A 15,135-nucleotide genomic window follows, 5' to 3' on the forward strand; every position below is an offset into this window, starting at 1 on the left:
ACACTGCACAACCCCCCCTCCCCACATAAGATATGTTCAATTCCTAACTCCCAGAACCTATGAATGTCGTCTCTTTGGGGTGGGGTGGGGAGATTCTTTGTAGATGTGCTTAAGGATCTCAGGGTGAGATACCCTGGATTTGGCATGGGCTCTGAATCCGGTGACAGGTGTCTCTGTAAGAGACAGGTGAGGGAGTTTTGAAACAGAGGAGAAGGCCTCATGAACACAGGCAGGGACTGGAGTGATGTGGCCAATGGAAGCTGGAAGAGGCCAGCGAGGTTCTCCCCTAGAGCCTCTGGCGAGCATGCAGCCCCGCTGACACCTTCCTTTCAGACTTCTGGCCTCCAGAATTGCGAGAGGATGAGTTTTTGTCGTCTGAAACCACCTACTCTGTGCTCTGCGGTCATTTGTTAGGACAGCCCTGGGAAACGCCTGCATCCGGGTAGGTTAGGGTGGAGAGGGCTCAAAGCCAGGGTGTCTGACTCAACACTGGTTCTCTCCGTCCATCGCAGAGCTCTCTTGTCCAAAGGCCAGCGAGTAAGCAGCTCCTCTGGGGGCCTGTACTCACACCTGGCAGGATCGTGCTATGTGTCCCTCACACTCACCGTCCTCAGTCCTGGCTGCTTCCCCGGCCCAGCCTCAGAGTGGGTTTGGGGTCCTTGGATCAAGACGGAGAAGTGGTCGGTGACAGTGGCACCAACATCTCTTGCCCGGGCTTTAGCTGTCACCTCTAAACTGATTAGAAGTGCCAGCTTGCTTCCTGCTGATCTCTACATGCTACTTATGGATACAGCACCCCCAGCTGGGACACAAAGGCTGGGGACTACTTTGCCTAGATTCCTTAGCCTGCAGGGTCCCACTGGATCCCACCAGTGAGAGATCTGGAAGGCCCAAGAGCTGGGAAGCCACAAGCCTGCAAGCAGCTGAGGGCAGACATAGCCAGGGGTGTGGGCCGTCAACAGACGCAGGGTTGTGCCTGGGTTTGGTTAGCACCCACTGTGGGGCCCTAGGCCGCCAGAATTAGAGACACTAGTCTTGTGGTGATCCCTGTGCATAGGGGATTCCCAAAGAGAACTTTCCTGATTCCTCTTCCTCCAGCCTTCTAATGGTTGTGCAAAGGTCCAGTTGGACATATCCAGGATATATCCAGCGTGGGCCCTCCTTTTCTGTCGGAGCCTTGACAGGAGACATTGATCTTCTTCTTCTTCTTTTTTTTAAAGATTTTATTTATTCATTTGACAGAGAGAGATCACAAGTAGGCAGAGAGGCAGGCAGAGAGAGAGGAAGGGAAGCAGGCTTCCCGCTGAGCAGAGAGCCCAATACAGGGCTCGATCCCAGGACCCTGGGATCATGACCTGAGCCGAAGGCAGAGGCTTTAATCCGCTGAGCCACCCAGGCACCCTGAGACGTTGATCTGCTTGAGAGGAATGTTTTATTGTGTCTCATTTCTTCTTAAAAACAGCAAGGCATAGATTAACCATTCGTGTAAGTGATGAAGGAAAAACTCAGTCCTGAAAAGTGAATAAAGAATTGGGAGCCACATGTTTGGAGTGAGACAGAGGGTGCAAAGGAGAGCCCAGGGCCTAGCAATGCTACTCTGGACACTCAGAGTCCAGGGTGGAACTAAGTGCTAAGATCCTTTAGGAATCTGACCTCCTGCACCTTCCCACAAAAATTCCCATGAGGACTGCATGAGAGGCAAAGGCCATTTCAGGTCAGACAGGCATCTCTTTGACAGAATCTGGAGGGGTCATCCCTCAACTCTAAGCCTAAATGAATGGTCAAGAAGAACATTAAGGGGTGCCTGGGTGGCTCAGTAGGTTAAGCATCAGACTCTTGGTTTTGGCTCAGGTCACGATCTTAGGGTTGTGAGATCGAGCCCTGCATCGGAACCTGCTTAAGATTCTCTCTCCCTCTTCCCTTGCCACCCCCCCTCCATAAGCAAACAAACATTAAATCAGGCACTTATGCTATGCCCCCAGCAAAACTGAAATAAGACTTTAATTCTTCCCTGTCTCTCTAGTAGAACCTAAAATAGGACAGACATCCCTTTATAGCCAGAACAGGACTTTCTCAAAGTTCTGTTATTTTCCTCCTACCCTTTCTTTTTACATCTTGGTGGAGGCTGAAATTCACAAATATTAGCAGGGAAGTTACGGTGGCAAGTTGCATCTTGGAAGGTGTAGTTTTCACCAGCAGAGTGCCATAGGTGGGCTGGGATGCTTCTCTGGATGGGGGTTTTTCCATGTACACCATCTGTTCATGGTGTCCGAGAACCAGACAGTAAGCCTAGGAGATCATCCAACCACCATCCTCCTGAGTCTAATCACAGCTCATAATAATAACAACAACTAACATTTACTGAGAGCTTAGTATTTGCTGGGCACTCCTCTAAGTCAGGGGTCTGCAAACTACCGCCCGAGGGCTGCCTCTGCCACCTGTTTTTGTCAAGTTTTATTGGAGCACAGACTCATTCATTTATTGTCTGTGGTCAAGTCACCATGACAAAGACTGTATGGCCTGCAAAACCTAAAATGTTGGTTACCTGGCCTTGCATGGGAGAAGCCTGCCAGCCTCTCTTCTGAGCCATTGCATAAAATAACTCAGTTAATACTGATGGTGATCTTGAGAAGCTGGCATTTTTGTTGCCCCCGTTTTGCAGAATGGGAAACAGAGACATGGTGAGTCTAAGTAATTCACCTCGCGATGCACTGTAGGCACCGGCAGAGCTGGGGTTGTCCTGCAGGCGGTCTGAGTCCGGCCCAGCATCTTCATCGTCCTGCTGCACTCCCAAGAATGAATGCATACGGCAAAAGAATCTTCTGTACATTAGGAATTAGGGTGGGAAATGTGTCCATCCAGTTGTTTCCCAAGCAGGGGACTCTCCACGCCAGGTCCTCTGACAGGCAAGGCACCATCCCACTGCCCTTGTTCCACCAGGAAAATGTGCGAAATGTGAGTCTGGGTTGTTCAGAAGGGAATAGCTCGAGACCCTAGAGATGTCGATGCAGCCTCGTGACCTACGCTGTAAAAATGACGCAGCGCCAGAAATGCACGGGCTCAGAAAATATACCATTCATAGGTTCTTCCTGGGGAAATAATCACTGAAAAGGCACTTCAGAGCAGGGAAAGATGAGCTAAAAATCAGGAACTCAAAATGAGGAAATTGTGGGATGAAAGGCTGCCGGGCATCCCTGGGGGGGCCATCTCCAGAAGTCCTATTCAACTTGTTCCAAGGCTCTCGAGGAGAATTTTCATCTCGGCAAACTGTCTCTGATTAAGTATCTTGACTGTTTTGTTCACAGCTGTATTCCCAGGGCCTACAACAGTGCCTGGCACGTCACCCGCTCGATAGACATTTGTTGTAGAACAAACTGGCGACATCAGTGCACAGTGAATTCAGCGGAAGGGATCCTCGGGACTTTCCCAGTGGCCTTGCAGGTGCAGCTTCGGGGCGGACAAGTTCCCTATAAACCGCAGTCTCTCATTAAGCCTTTCCTTCAGGAAGAATTTACCAAGTGAAGTCCCAAGCCCAGTTAGATGCCACAGTTCCATAGAAAGCAACTAACCTCATGCCAGGAAGTTTGACTATAAAGATACACCTCGGGGGCTCCTGTGGATAATTTTTACACTTGGTTCTACTTGCCTGTTTTTCCCCCTCTCTCCTGCTATCACTTTATAATGAAAAACAATACAAAAGCACATCTCCAAGTTTAATGTTTTATTATTTCTACAGAAATCCTCCTGGGTGACAGTCTGAGGCTCCTCGTTGGGTCCTGAGCCCAGTAAGGCTGTTCTAAGCTAGGTTGTATCTGCCCCTCTGCCTTCACACATTGGACATTCTAACCCCCCAGTACCTCAGAATGTGACCTGATTTGGAAATGGGGCCATTGCAGATGTAAGTGGGCCCCTAATCTTGTCTGGCTGGTGTCTTTATGAAGAGGAAATGGGGAGTCAGATGCACTTAGAGGGAGAATGCCCAGTGAACCTGAAGACGGAGATTGAGAAGATGGCCGGCAAGGCACCAGAAGCCGGGGGAGGGCCACGGCATGGGTTCCTCCTCACCGTCCTCAGAAGGTGGGGAGCACCACTTGCCAGCACATTGGGCTCAGACTGCAGCCTTTGGGACAGTGAGGCTAGAAATTTCTACTGTGGGAGCCACTCTGTTGGTGGCACTTTGCAGTACTTAGCTACTACAGCCCCGGCAAGGAGCCTGGAGCTGGTGCTAGGAGACAGGGACAGCAGAAGTGAGAAATCAGATCTGCAGCTGACAGGGTTGGAAATAGGCTGAGAAGGAAAGGGTGAGTGAAGAGTGAGCAGTTAGGATGAAAGCATCAAAGACTATCGGGGGTTCTGGGATGTTATTTGAAGATGACCCAGTTGACAACGATGGGGACATGTGGATGGCTTCAAGTTCGCAAGTGGAACTGAGAGACTATATGTCTATTTGTACAGGACAAGGTTTTCTCTGCCTTGTGACCTGCAGAGGAAGCTACGTCCCCTCTCAGGGCAGTGAGTGCCTCTTCCAGGCTGGTCTACGGAGGAGGTCTTCCCAGAAGTGGGAATGGAAAGGCAGGTGCGTGTGAGATGGTTGAAGGCTGCGGTCCAGAGCCTGTGCTCTGGACCTGTGGTACAGTGTTGTGACTCCCCCGGATGCCTGTCCTTTTGTGGGGAATGTCAGGAACATCCAGGACACAGAAGCTGGCATGCATCTCCCCAAATAGGCTGAAGCCTTGGAAACCCATTTGCAGAGAAAGTACTTCTCAGACTTGAGCGTGCATTGGCATCTTGGGCTGGGTCTCCTCCCTGGCTGGGTTCCACTCTGGAACTTCTGCTCCAGGACATCTGGGGTGGGACCTGAGATACTGGCTTCTCTGTCAGGTTCCCAGGTGGTGCCGCTTTGCTGGTTTGGGGACCACGTTTGGAGAACCACCAGCAAAGGGGGATGCTCCTTGGGGTGAACTGCCAAGAACTCTGGCTTCCTGGTGCCGCCTGGAGTCATCCCGTGTGTGGAGAGTGACCCTGGGACCTACCTGATCTTGCCGGTTTGTAGGGCCACCTGTCTCACCCTCCACTGTAGTCAGAGATCTGCAGGAGGGCTTAGGTGCTGCCACCGATGCTGACCTTGACCGCTAATGTTTGCATGGATCTCATGACGTGCTGGGCTCTTCCACAAACATGTCAAGTTCTCGTAACAGACCTCCAAGGCAGGTACCATCATTCCCACCATCACTCCCATTTTATAGCTCAGAGAGGTTAAGTAACTTTCCTGGGGTCACACAGCTGGTAGCTGGGAGAGCTGGGATATGCTGAGGCAGTCTGGACCCAGAGTCTGTGTTCTCCAGTATTCCACTGTCCCTGCAGAAAGAAAGAGGCAGGAAATGACCATAGTGATATTGGCTGTGTGACTTGGCCTTTCTTGGCCCTCACTCTCACCTCAGAAAAGGAAATCGCTTTTCCTGTCTTAGGTGAAAGAAATACCTTTACATTTAAAAACAATGCTGTCAGGATTAATTGGTTAACAGCTGTCAAGTTCTTGTATCTCCTTAGAGGATGGTGGAAGAGGAGGAATAATTATTGTGCTGTTTTCTATGCAGACCCTAGTACATTTGGGGGAGTCAGCAAGTGGCTAATGATGTTCATGGTAATTGGCAATGATTGAAGGGGGTTTCAGAGGAGAGGCCTTGCTGAGGTGGGGCAGCAGCAGAGATCCTCATGGTTGATGGTCCGTGGCTTGAGCCCTCCTACTCCTGAGATTGGGGAGCAGCGTGTGGCCCAGGGTCAGAGGGAACCCCTTCCGGCAGATTAGCATCATTGCCTGCCCCATGGCCCCAGAGGGACAGTCGGGCGGCACTGCTTGTCAGCTGGCCCCAGTTTATGGACCTTGGCCCCCCGAGGCCTGGCCAGTAGAGACCCAGTTAGACCAGTGGTTCTCCAAGTGTGGCCTAGGGATCAGCTGCCTCAGTTTCTCTCAGAAACCTGTTAAAAGTGCAAATTCTTTGCCCCACCCCAGACTACTGCGGGTAGAATCCAGCGATCCTTCAGGAAGCTTTCTGGATGATTTCTGATGGGTGCTGCAATGTGAGAAACACTGTTTCAGAAGGAAAGAGCCCTGACCTTGGAGTCAGATGCCCCAATCTCTGAGTCTTGGCACTGCCACCTGTTGGCTGTGTGGCTTTGGGCATGTCATTGTGAACCTCTCTGGAGATCAAGTTCTTTGTCTATAAAACAAGGTGGGAGACTCGAGAGGTGGTCTGTAAGGTACTTGCTCTGTAGCCACATTTTATTCTCGATCTCCACAGGTTACAGATGGTCTTAGTCTTCTTGGCTTTGAAATGGGCCGTTTCAACTGCAGGGAACTTTTTTGCCATTCCTTCTCTATCTGCCTGGCTCCCAAATTACGAAGGCCTCAGTGTAGAGTCTGAACTCTACACTGTGCTCTAGGAAGTTGTTTTTCTTTTTACACCTCTCCCCAAATCAAGTCGGGGTTAGATCTCTCTCCATGTCCACGCCCGTATCCCAGAGCCCCCACATCCTCCTCATGGCTGCTTACTTGTCTGTAACCGGTACTGGGGCAAGGACTATCGTGCTGATGACTGTTTCTCGGGAAAGGGTCCAGCACATCATGCATGTGTAAGTAACATCTGAGGTTAGAACCGATTTCCATCAGTTTATAGACAGCTTGGTTCCAGTGGACTTTGGGAGAAAATGTGTGGAGGGGATAGTCTTCATGTTTGGATCCAGATGGGGGAAACAGAGGCATAGAGAGGTATGAGTGAGCTGACTTAGGGAGGCAGTGGCAGGGAGAACGCATGGAAAAGAAGACCCCAGTGGGAGAGGATTGGAGGGGAGGGTGCTGTGGGGTTGGGGTACAGACCACCTGTAGCATGTCTCTGTGGGGGCAGAGGGGCCCACCTGATAGTGGCATCAGAGAGTATAATACCCTGACCCAGGCGAGCACGAGGTGGTCAGCCAGTGGAGAGCAAAAGAACATGATGGCATCTTTTAGCCAGCGTTCTCGGTGAGAGGTCTATCCTGGCACCACCAGGGTAGGCCTTTTGCAGGGCTCAGAAGGGCTCTGAACCTTTATTTAGAGATTTATTTATGACGGACAGGGTTAAGGACCTCCTTGAGAAAGAGATGGACACTCTCTTCAGAAAAAAGGCAGAAAACCACAAACCTTCCCCCACTGTTGACCTCGCCTCTCAGCAGGTGCGCGATCAGGTTGCTGTCCGAGTCAGACCCTGTCGTTAGGAGGGGAGGTGGAGGTGTCCGGTGAGGAGAAGGCAGGCTTGAATCCTGCATGCTTCTCCGAGCCCTGGTATTTTAAAGCTTGGGAAATAATAGCAGTGACCCAATTTAGTAACGTGAAGGCAAGACAGCACTATTTTAACAGGCTTAGTCATCTCTTCGCTTCGCTTCGCCTTTTTTTTTTTTTTTCCTCCCCTCCACTTCCATTTGTGTCTTTTCCCATTGCAAATATACGAGGGTAATAATCCCGTATTTTCCATGGAGCATGGCAAACATGCTATATATAAGACACAGTTGAACATTCTGTGAGTGTAATTGGAGCATAAATGTAACTAATCAAAATATTATCATGCCAATGGATGTGTGAAGAGTTTGGAGATTTAAAAAAATATATATATATTTTAGTTCCATGTCATTTCAATTTAAGAGATTTAGAGCTGCAGAAGCAAAGGACTCAGCCCAATGACTGTCAGGAACGATTTGGGGTCTGACAATGTTACAGGCAGCCCTGTTGTTCTCTTTACTCTTAATATGGCAGCAGCCTGACAACTGATTTCCTTTTTGTTCTTTCCTCCCACTCTTTGCCCCTCTTCCTGCCTGCCCTCTGCTCCCTGTGGCACTGGCGGCTAACCCCGGGGAGCTGGAGATCCCTCCTTGCCTCCGAACCCAGCCCCCCCACCGCCCCCATCACGTGCGGGAACCCAGAGCTGAAGGATGAGCAGGATTTCCTGCATTTGAATCTTGGCTCTGCTACTGGCTGTGTGGCTTTGGGAGAGTTACCTGATCTCTCTGTGCTCCAGTTTCTTCATTTGTATGATGAGGAAGGTGAGAACAGCAGCTATGGACAGGGGTGGTATTAGAATTGAATGCACATAAGTAACATGTGAGAGTGTGTGTTTGTTGCTGTTATTAATTAGTGGGCATGATGGATGGAAAAGAGCTCTTGGGGGGACATAAAAATCACTGGGTTTCTCCAGAAGCAGGACCCAAGGTAAAGGGTCTTTCCTCTTCACCCCCCCCCCCACACCAAGAAGGAGCCTCGATAGAAAATCCAAGCCAGTCCTGACTCCTTTCCCGCCACTGACTAGTCCTGTGACCATACAACTTGGGAACCACAGGCTTCGCTAGCTGCACACGTCTGATGCAGGTGAAGAAATGGAGCGAGAATTCTTGGCTCCCAGGCTCCCAGAGGCACTGTGTGCCTGAAACAGGTTCACAGGAGAGGGTGGGAGTCTGAAGGGAGAGTGGCATCTGCCCTTCAATTCTGTCTTGACCTTGCCTGAAGAGTTGTGATATTTCCCACATCAAAGAGCCACTAGAACAAGCCTTATGTCTCACCCGCCGTTCATGCTGGTGTTGCAGAGTTCTCACATGGGTCATGCATTGGGTTGTGTTGTCTTCCCGATGGTAACACTGATTTTTCCTGCCGGGATGTTGAGCTACGCTGGGATGCTGGGAGAGGCGAGCCGTGGAGTTGTGAAGAGGGTAGCCTAGGTCCTGGGGTGCCCCATAAGGTTGTGTGTGGGCCTTTCTCATCACAGCATCATAGTAAGATCTAGAAAGGAATGTTGGAAGACTTTTGTTTTTGTTTGGGGAGTGAAGGGGATGAGAAGTAATTAAAGGGTGGCCCAGGGCTTCCACTGTATTCTGCTTTGTCGCCATCTTTCTCCCATCCTCCCACCTCTCCCTGCTCAGTGTTCTTCTCCTCATCTGTATTTCTCCTTCTGTACCACCTCCCTCTGCCCCCCTCCCTCTTCCCGGCTGTGTACTCCTCTGCTTTCTCTTTTCTTTACTTCCTTCCGCCTCCTCTCCCTCCCTTGCTACTCTTTCTCTCTCCCTCTTCACCTCTGCTTTCAGCATTTTCTCAGGAATGGGGAAGGAGCACAGGCAGCCCAGGTGCCTGGTCTCCGGGCACACATGCCCGTGGACAGACCCCCTTCCAACAGCACCTTCAAACCGAATTGCCTGGGTTTAATTCCGTTTTTAAACTACCTCATCCATACCGACATGGGTTATCAGAGAGCTGTTTCTTGGAAACGTGCCTTTAACACATTTGCATATGAAATGTTTAAACCCCAACTTATTGGTCTGAATGAATGATTACAGAAATAGTTATTACTTGCTCACACAAATTGACTCTGACAAAATGTTCACAATGCTCAGTTCTTTTGAAACTTCAGGAGGTATTTTCCTTGTTTTAAATAGATATTATATATCCATTTAGCCATAATTAATCCCTCCTCCCCATTTTCCTGGGGTATTAGAAAAGAAGGAAATTTCTTTCCTTTTTTTTTTTTTTGACACATGATAATTAGAGTGCTTTCATTGATACTATGGATAACATTGAATGATAATGTTTGTTATTCTGGCTATTTTAAACTGTTGTGTTTATGAGTGGCTTTTAGTGATGGTTAGTTTTCATGATACTGTCGGTGGAAGTGTGCGTCTTTTCTATGTTTATTTTCTTACTTTATAGTGCATTGTGTTTTTGGGTACTTTTGGTGCCCCCTCCTCTTTATATTGTGACCAGATAGCTAAGCATCAACATTCTGGACTGCTAAACGTAGCCTTGTCCAGAATAGATAGGATCAGCAGCGTGGGAATATGTAATCTCTGGGCCTTAGTGAAAGCCAGTGAGAGTAAGTGGCATTTAAGTAGTTCAATGAGGGACCCTGGCTGGGCTGGGCTGGGGGGATTTCAGGAACAGCATTACCTGAGCAGAAACCCAGAAGCACGGAAGTGTGCTGTGTATTAGTTTCCTGTTGTTGCTATAACAAATCATGACAACTTCAGTGGCTAAAAGTAACACAGATTTTTTTATTGTATAGTTCAGGAGGGCAGAGATCCTGAATGGTTTACCCTGGGCAAAAATCAAGGTGTCTGTGGGTCTGTGTTCATTCCCAGAGGCCCTAGGGTAACAATCTGTTTTCTTGCCTTTTCTGGAAAGTTCTTGGAGGCCCTCCTGGATTTATTGGCTCATGGCTTTCCCTTCATCTTCAATGCCAGTGGCAGAGCGTCTTCCAGTCCCTCCCTGATCTTGCCTCTTCTGTCTCTGTTGTCTGGAGTAATCCACCCCCATCCTGGGGTCCTCTGGTTGGCAACCTTACTTTCACCTGAACTCTAATTCCCCTTTGCCATGTTAAGGTCTCATTTTTCACTGGTTCTGGAGGCCAGAACGTGGACATCTTTGGGAGGCTGGACGACCACTGTGTAGGCAAAACCCCCCTCGTCCTCCGTGTTCCTGGCTTTAAAACAGGGATAGCATGGTGCCGCCTCACCGGGGTGCCCAGAGATACATACATCAGTGCCTGGCCCATTCTGCATTCTCAATAAACATGAGTAACGTTCAACATCAAGGGCACTGGGCCCATGGACTTCTGCTACTGGCTGTTTCTTCTAACCTGGACTGAGTCAAATCCAGTTTTTCATTTAAGGGTCACTGAAAACAGTCACAAAATTAAAAGTTTGATGTGGAGCTTTCATTGTCCCATTTTCTAGATGAGAACACTGAGGCCCAGTGAATTTTACTGACTTGCTTGCTCCAAGTTGCACAGCTGAGAAACCGCAGCAGCGGCACTGAAAGCCGCCAGCTCTCCCTGCTCCCCGGCGCCAGCCCTCGCTCCGTGCCATCCCAGCTGCCTTGGCTCGGGGCGGCGCCGGGGTCTCTGCCGCCATCGGCTCCCTGTGCGTCGGTGCTGGCGCTGGGAGCTGGTGGGGCCACCTGTCTGCAGGGATGGCTCTGAGCTCTTGGAGCTCCAGGCCCTCAGCTGCCAGTTGCCTGAGCACACTCATGTAATCTTAATGAACAATGTGCAAAGCCATTAAAAACTCAATTAGGGCTTTCTTTTTACTGCCGACGTGAGGAAAGGCAATCCTGAGGTGCTCATGTGTAAACACAATAGCCACCATCTGCCACAGAGAAGCGTTTCCTCTCCAAAAAGGGGGTCTGTATTGCAGACGCATCAATAACGGGGCACGTATCAAGGCGTTATTATGCACAGAGGGAAAGAATGCAAAATTTATGGCTAGCCAGAGAGTACTTCCTGGTTTAATTCCACAATTTTCGGTGCTATGTATAATAACTATGAGGATACTAATGCTGTTTTATGTTCCTTATCATGTCAGTGGATTTTGGGGGGGAGGAAAAGGAGATGGGAAAAGAATATATTTACAGTCTTCCTCTTTCTTGTTTCTGACTGATCTTGGCGCAATGACTGGCTTATTTTTGATCTCCAGGAAACTGACAGCCCCGGGATGATATTAATTAAGCCAACCTGTTGATCAAAGAGGGCCCCCACTAAGCTGCTGGTAGATGAGGGCTCTCATGCCTTAACCATTTCCAAACGGCAGGCCTGGGCTCCACTCAGAGATCTGGCTTCCTTCCTTCGTGGAGGATGTGGCCAGACCTCTACAAGGTGCATGTTGGGGCAGTGGGGAGTATAGATCCCACTCTCCCCAAAGACACTATGCTTGCATGGCTGAATGTTCTGGCTTTCAGTGTCCGGGCCTTTGCACATGCTATTCCCTCTCTTTGAAATGCTATCTCAAATTACCACCAGACGCACATCCAGGAAAGGAATCCTGATGGGGAAAGAGGAGAGGCTCACCTAGACCCTACTGTGGGGATTTAAGCTGTAAACCTTCTAGGATCTCTTCACATCCAGTGAGGTACACTAACACAACTGAGGATATTCCTGGGGAAGGGGTGCTGGGAGAGAGGCAAACTGGACCATGTGCCGTTAGGATATCCTGGTACACACTCAGGTGTGTCCTGCAGACAGGACAGGGACCTGTTGTAGGGGGTGACTACAGGGCTACAGTGGAGAAGAAAGTCTGTCTCAGAGGACAATGCCCAGTGGAGTTCAAGGGGCAGTGGCCCTGCATGAGCTGAGCCTGCCCCATGATGGAGGAGGGGAAAACAGACCTTGTAAGTTGGCAGAAGGAACTGTCTCTTGAACCTTACTGACTTTGGGGCCAGAGCAGGTCTGTTGCGTGTCCCCGAGGGTGTACCTCAGCAGATAGATGCTGGCAAGGACCCGCCCTGTCCCTGAGAAACCACAGCTGAAAATGAGTGCCCTCGGGAGCTCTAGGCTGGAAGTGCCTCGAGGACTGCAGGCTTGACATTGTTAATTCAGCCGCCAGGGAGCACGTGCCTGGGGGACTCAGAGCAACACATGCGGAAGATTGCTGGGAGCTGGAATTTGTGCCGGGACTCGAAAACGGTGGCAAGCTAGCCAGATCCCACCACTGGGGCTCTTCATTCTGTGCTCGCTGGCTGGAGACGTCTGCTGTCTGTGCGTTCTTCATACCCTGGCTCCGTGTCACCCGTGCCTGGGAGATGCCCTGCCCCCCCCCCCATCCCGGTCAAGTTCATCACCCTTCTTTCTATGATGTCATTCCATCTGTACTCTACTCCAGAGCTGTCCTTTCGGATGCATGAGGCCGGATCCTGTTTGGTCTGCTGTGATCTGAGGCCTCATCTCTGCCGCTGGCCTCTCCATGGTGGGCTCTTTCAGGCTGGGCCCCTGAACCCTGGGTCAGTGACTCACGGGCTTCTAGTTCAGAAATGGGAGTCAGGTGCTCCTGCTTTGTGGAACCCAGAACGTGTGCCTGAGTCTTACCCGCAGAGCAGGCTGGGAAAGAGGGCATCTGGCCTCTTCTGTTTCTGTGGGGGAAGGGAGGTCCTGCTTCAAAGTAGGGGAGTTCCCCAAATGCAGGGAGGGAGTTCGCATACTGGGTGACCAGACCACCAGGACAGTTTCTCTGGCTCATCAGTCTGATTAACCTGGGGGGGTGGCGGGTAACCATGCAGAGGTCATATCTGAGGAGCAGTGTGTGACTGTCATGTTCACAGTGGCCAGTAGCCCTGAGGAGTTTCTACTGCTGAAGGGTGGACCTCCCCTACTTGGAACCCTAAAACTTTCTCGTTTTTTTTCTCCAAATTGAGAGCCAAATGATAGGACCCTGCCTTTCATTTTCATTCATGCCCACTTCCAAGGCTTTGGTGATGAGCAGATCTCATGGTACAAGGAATCTTCTACACTCATGGGTGAGCGCTCAGATTCTCCCAGGCTACCTGTAGTCGACAGCCTCCACCAGCCGCTCTGATTGGGCCTTGTGCCTCTGGTCCACTGGCTTGGGAATCCATATGTGTTCATATGGATAACGGTCCTCCAAGGATGACCATGTCCTTGTCCCTGGAACCTCTGCATGTTACCTTATGGGGCAAAGGGATTTGCAGAAGTGATTCCGTTAAGGATATTGTAACAGGGAGATCATTCTGGATTCTCTTGGTGGACCCAGTGTGTATGAGTCCTTCTGAGAGGGAGGCAGGAAGACCAAAGTCAGAGACAAGAGAGTTGACAGTGGAGCTTGAGGTTCGAGTGAGGTCCTTTGGAGAAGGAGGAAGGGGCCAGGAGCCAGGGCATGTTGGCAGCCTCTAAAGCTGGACAAGACAAGGAAATCGACCATCTTCTGAAGCCTCTAGAATGAAAGCACCTCTACCAACACCTTAATTTTAGGCTTCTGACCTACAGAACCATATAAGAATAAATTTCAAATGTTCTGTTAAGTCTCTGCACTTATGGTAATTAGTTACAGCAGTCACAGGTCACCAAACCAGTACCTAAATCTTGTATCCCCTGAGCCTCTACCTGCTTGACTTTTGGGCCTCTGTCTGCTCTCAGAAGGCTCTCCCTTGTCCTGAGTGATGAGATCAGTTGCACTGGATGTTTCATGTCGGGAAGGAGCCCTTTCTGGACTCGTTGGGAAGCCCACTCCCACAAGCTGCTTCTTGGAGAGCATCAGCAGGGCTGCTGCTGTTAAGGCCTCTCCCCAGGGCTGCAGTACCCCTGCCCTCCCGCTGGGGGTGCCACCTGCTGATGCTGACTTTTCACCCTGTCACCTTGTGTTGCTGGGACTTCAGAGCAGCACTGCTCATTCCTCTGGTTTCGCCAAGACATTCCGGAGCAAGACTCCGTCCTGCTGTACCTTTCTGGCCTGCACCCTGCCCTCCTTTGTGGGTAGGTACATGGGAGCGGTGGGCTGGGCAGTCATCATTTTTTGTCCTTTTTTTTTTTTTTTTTTAATGTTTCCAATGATCTTGCCTGTTCTCTCTGAGCTGTGCCCCAAAGCACATACCTTTCTATCTAGTCTAAAGGCTGCGACATGCGTATCAAGTCACCCAGATAGACGTGAAGGGCCAGGGTGGTGGTGGTGGTCGTCGCGGTATTGTGACCTTGACCCCACCTAGCTCTGGCCCACCGAAGACAAGTGATCTTAATGAAGATCCAAGATATTTCTTGCTTTTTCAAGAGTTCATGCTCAGAGTGCGTGGTTTTCCTTTTCTTCTTTCTTTCTGCTTCTCTTTACACTAGGACACTGCTCTTGGCAATGTCCCTCCTTGGAGTGTCTTGCCGCTTTGCTTAGTAACTATCATTTTTCATCTTATCCCCTTAAGTGAAGGGACTAGGAGGAAGCAAGGGCTCTGTGGGGGTGCTAGAACAATAACGCTAGCTGCGGAAATCAACTTCACAATTTCAGTGGCTTAATAACCCAGTAGCAGTTTATTCCTTGTTTACTTAAAGCCAAAATGAGCATTCCTAATGGGCGAGTGGCCTGTCCTCATGGTCATGGTCATTCAGGGAACCAGGCTCCTTTTCTTGTGTTCCATTTCTCTTGGAATCCTAGGCTTTCAGCTAGCTGGTGCATGGGAAAGACAGTGGCACAGTGATTCTCACACCTTAGTGTGCATACAAATCCCTGGGGATCTTGGGGAAAAAAAAAAATGAACATTTGGATTTAGTAGACCTGGAGTGGGCCCTGAAATGCTGCGTTTCTTCCCGACTCCCAGGTGATGCTGATGCTGCCGGTTCAAAGACGATC

The sequence above is a fragment of the Enhydra lutris genome, unplaced genomic scaffold (assembly GCF_002288905.1).
Source record: "Enhydra lutris kenyoni isolate GAN:26980312 unplaced genomic scaffold, ASM228890v2 scaffoldscaffold6, whole genome shotgun sequence".
Classification (NCBI taxonomy): domain Eukaryota; kingdom Metazoa; phylum Chordata; class Mammalia; order Carnivora; family Mustelidae; genus Enhydra; species Enhydra lutris.